The sequence below is a fragment of the Hakea prostrata genome, chromosome 11 (assembly GCF_041222555.1).
Source record: "Hakea prostrata isolate BN-2017 chromosome 11, UWA_Hpros_2, whole genome shotgun sequence".
Classification (NCBI taxonomy): domain Eukaryota; kingdom Viridiplantae; phylum Streptophyta; class Magnoliopsida; order Proteales; family Proteaceae; genus Hakea; species Hakea prostrata.
Window position 1 is genome coordinate 7,754,777 of NC_142610.1, and position 5,173 is coordinate 7,759,949.

Here is a 5,173-nt window from a genome sequence, read left to right on the forward strand (position 1 = left end):
CATAAATAACATGGAAGCAAACCATAACAAGATGCAATGCAATATGAAACAAGTAATGTATGTATGCATCTAAACTCTATGTATGCTGGTCTCTATGGCAGACATGCTTTAAGTCATAGCACCGTACTTCTTTGGGTAAGTCCGCTCACATCCTCAACCATTTAAGATATTTTGGATTCTCTCACGGATCATTTCACCGGTCTTGAGCAGCCGGTTGGTAATGGGTAAAGTCCACATCAAACCATGGTAAGGGGTTAAGTCAACACACTCTCTCACAACCATTTGGCATAAGTACTGGCGCATGTCAGGGAAAAGCCTAGCCCAATGCAAGTCATATAGTTAGTTATATCAACTCAGTTCCAGATACGTCCATTCCTCGTCCCTGACGATCCTTTCCGGTATCCTTCGCACTAGAGTCAGCGTATCCTATGGCACCGACCAACTCGGACTACGGACTCATCAACCCTATTGGTTATCCACATATGGTAAACGGGAAGCTCTCATGTCCTCTCACGGATATAACTCACCGGTCTCGAGCGCCCATGAGCCCAAGTCTAGCCATATGCAACCCTCCAATAAATGGCCCCCACAATGTGATTCCCGTCCTCTCACGGGTTGGTTACCGGTCTTGAGCGCCCGTGAATCCCCATTGCTACCACGGGTCGTTCGGTCTCAATACCCTTCCGAATCGGGTCTGATATAACAGGGGTATATCCTAGCCAAACACTGCTAGACATCCCTAGGTATGACAACCATTGATTCGGGAAAGTGTCGATGGGCAACCCCGGAAACATCCCATACTATTTCCGATAATGTCCAAGGACAGAAGTGTCAAAAGGACACTTCCCAATCCCAAACCAAACTTAAGCAAACACATTCTCGGATCAGTCATGACATACACAACCAGTAGTTCATCATATAAAAGAGAATGTAAAAGCAACATCAGATTAAGCAGTAATAAGTAATTCATATAACATAAACAATGAAAAGATGATATAAATAAGTGCTACTGTTCCCACAGTAGGAGATCAGAATTAAAATACAATAACAGTAGGTAATCTCATAGTTTCATAAAGTAGAAACCAGAGAACAAGCAATCTATGTAGTTAAGGAAATCAACTGTCCTTACCGATTATCGCCGAAGATAATCCAAAGATCAAAGAGAGAGACACCAAACATGGCAAATAAACCCCTAACAAGCATAGATACAACATTAGGAAAGATACCTAAAAGATCGGAGAGCAAACGAATCAAATCGAGCGAAAATTGAAGCTACTGACTTCATTGGTCGATTGCCTTGGTCTCTTGACCCAATCGACCAATCGATCGACCAATCGAGTCGATACGGAATAGTGAAAACTGTTTTGGCCATAACTTCTTCGTTTGAAGTCGGATTGATCCGAAATTCGAAGGGGAACTTCTTAGGATGTATTAGAATCATATGGGAAGATAAAATCATCAAGTCATGGTAAAAATATGGGTTCTTGATTTAACCCAAGAAATTAGGGTTTCAACCTTTATGGCTCTCATGAAAAGGTTATGATCACGGGAAGAAAGGGAATGGTTGCAATCAAGAACATAATAAGAAAATCTTGTTTAGGTTAATAGAAACATTATGGGAAGATAATCATGGTCAAAAGATGGGTTCTTGATCTAACCCAAGAAATTAGGGTTTCAACCTTTATGGTTCCCATAAAAAGGTTAAGATCACGGGGAGGGAGGGAATTGATGATTGGCCAATTACAACAAGAAGAATTAAAGAATATTGAATTTAGATCAACCTCCACATTACCCATGAGGTTTCCCTCACATGGGAGGTTACCAAAAAGGTTCTCAGATAATCACCCAGGTTAGGGTTTCAAAGGATTAGGGTTAGGGTTTTCAAAGATTCCTTTGGTTGGGGTTGAGATCATGATGATGATCATAGATCTCAAGGAACAAGATGAGATCATGGAGTGGATGGTTGCAAGAGTGCATCATCTTCTTCCTGATCTCAGCCAAGAACAGATTAAAGAAAGAAAATCAGAGATGGAGAAGAAAGAAAAGAGAGTAGACATACCTTTGATGCGAGAGGAAGAAGATTACTTCAAGTCTTGAGAGAGATCACCAAGGAATGCAAGGGAATTGATTAGATTAGGGTTCTAACTCATTCCAGAGGCTTAGGAGGCATAGGAGGCGAAGTAATCCCGAGATTTGACTTAAATAGAGGAGACAGGACCAAATTGGTAAATTCAGACACCATTGGTCGATTGGATTGGTCTACTGGTCCAGTCGACCAATGAGTCGACCAATCAGAACAGCAAGGTTCAAACAGGGATTCGGAGGGCTATACAAGGTCAAATTGAGTGAGGTTTTCTTCTACGAGTCAATCAAGAAGTCTAGTTTCCAGAAATACCTTTGGATCAAGAATTGGAGTTCATTAGGTTCACCAACTAGGCTCATCTTCTTCGATGCGCAAGCAGGATTTGACAGACATAGTTCAGCAACTTCGGACAGGGATTTGGAAGGTTATATGGGGCCAAATTGAGTGAGATTTTCTCCTAGAAGTCCATTAAGAAGTCTAGTTTCGGGAAATATAATCGGATTGAGCACAGGAGTTCATTAGGTATTTCAACTAATTCACCCCTCTTCGGTGCGCAGATTCAAAACTAACACTGACAATGCTCTCAAGTGAGGGGCATCATCGACAATGTCCATGGGCTTGGGTTCCGACACCAAATCGTCAACCAAAAGGGTCTACAAGCAACAAGATAAGATCAAATCAAGGTCCAACTTTAAAGTCAACATTTAAACTAACCCTTCTTTACCCAAAACAGATAGGGTGCCCTGGCTAGGTTTGGGCTGGATTTCACATTCTCCCCCCCTTAAAATAATTTCGTCCTCGAAATTGGGAGAGTGCTTGGTTTCAAAAAGGCAGGGGTACTTTCCTATTATCTTGGCTTCCTTTTCCCAAAGTCCACGGAAAACAAATAACAATAAGTCTTTTTGTAAGGAAACAAGGAGTAAATCTGACATGCTTTGAATATCAAATGGAAAGTATGATCATGGCTTCATGAAGATTTCACAAGGATCATGGCGAAGATTAATATGAAGATCATAAAACTTTAAGAATGAAAGGAGATTGTAGAAGAGATGGTTGCAAGGATCAATATGTTGCAAGGATGCAACATCTACTTCATAATCTCAATCTCAAAGAATAAATCATAGCAAGAGTAGATCAATACAACACAAGAGAGATTACAATTCTTTGATTGAAGAATAGGGGATGAAAAGCTTGATGTCTTGAAAAAAATTAGAAGGAATAACAAACCATGAAGATCACACTTGATTTCTCTTCAAAATCATCATGTGGAGAATTTACAATGTTATAGAGTGTATGGAGATCCACTCTAGAACAACAGGGATAGAAGGATCAGTCATGGGAATGATTTAAGATCATCCTCCTATCAAAGGGAATGTAAGGCACAAGAAGAAATCATGGAGATAATAGATCAACTTTGGGGTAAACTTCTACCAAACGAAACTAGGCAATTCGTACAGCAGAGAATAAATCGAACAATGCATATGGTATGTATGCATTTAGTACAACAGCAAGGTTAGGAATAGGTGGGATCTCACATAGTCGCTTGAATGCAAGCTACATTAATCATTCTTCTCCTCATAACATCTATCAATTCTAAGCTCTTACGAGTTAAAAATCCTATGTTCCAAGATGCCAATCTAATCCTACGTTTATGGACTAGCTTCTTTACTTGCACTCATCCATGACGCGGGAACCCTTGCCTACTTATCACCGCATCCGGGCGCCGATGTGATGCGTCGCTTATAAGGGACGCCCTAGCTAACCCTTGCCCACTTATCACTACACCCAGGCCATAGTGTAGCGCGTCGCTTCTTTTGTTGGGGAACGCCCTAGCATAGCTTTTATCATTTAAGGTCGAATCTATGAAAAAATGTTTGGCTAGATTTTTTTTTCGGTGCCGGTTGCCGACCTGACGCACCAACCCTCATCCTTTACCCAAGCTTGGGACTAGCAACAAAACACTGGCTGAGTTTAATGACATATTCATTGCTAGTTTAATTTCATTTACACAACGTCAATTAGTACATAATGAAACTCTACATTGTATTATACTAGAACCATACCTGAATTTTCAATCTAACTTTTGTTTTTCTTGCACAAAATGTTTATTACTTTAAAAACAAAACAAGGAACCATAACCAGTATTATACAATCCTTTGGCTTAAAACTATGTCAAAACACTTGTTCGTTATTAAAAAAAAAAAAATCTAGGGGTGATTTAGTTGACAATAGATCACGTTCCTACGAAAGAGATCAGAGTTTGAATCTCCTCAGGACTAGGGAAGAAGCATTGCGTATATTATTTATATAAAAGTTTTCTAAGAATGCAATTGAGATAAGCATAAGCTAGTCTACATAAACCTCAGATCTCCCAACCAAAAAAAAAAAAAAATCCAAAAAAGAAAAGAAAATGTCACTTAATATATGTAAAAGTCATAGGATAATTATATATGTAATAAGAAAATCGAAATTGTAAACTGCTCCTTTTGTAAAACATACCCAAAAAAGAAAAATTAAAAAGAAAACATAAGAAACTTGAAAAGAAAGGTAACCATACAACCCCTAATTCATTGAGAATAATACATTTTTAACACACTATTTTTATTAGAATAATACACTTTTAACACACTATTTTTATTTTGAACTTTTTATGTGTGAGTCTCTTTAGTAGACCATAAATTAATGTTTGGTCCCTTTAATGCAATATGTTATATGTGGATCCCAAGCAGACTAACACTGTTAGCCTCGGTTAAGTATATTAAAATTTCAAACATGAAAAGACTAAAGTGCCCGTCAAGTTATTTATACATTGTGTTAATATATGGTTTTAAAAAGAAATAATTGATCATTAAGCAATAATTATATAGTTAAAAAATATATATATTAAAAAAGAAAAAATATAATAACACAATATTTTAAATAATTTCGGGGGCATTTTGGTCCCTCTACATTTTAAATTTGACTATATTTAATGGTAATTAACAGTATTAGTAAAAAGTTGACTACACTTAATGGTAAAAATAAAAGAACTCTTTTATTTTTAGTACGCTGCTTTTAACACGATTATGTGAAATGGGAAAATATTTAAAA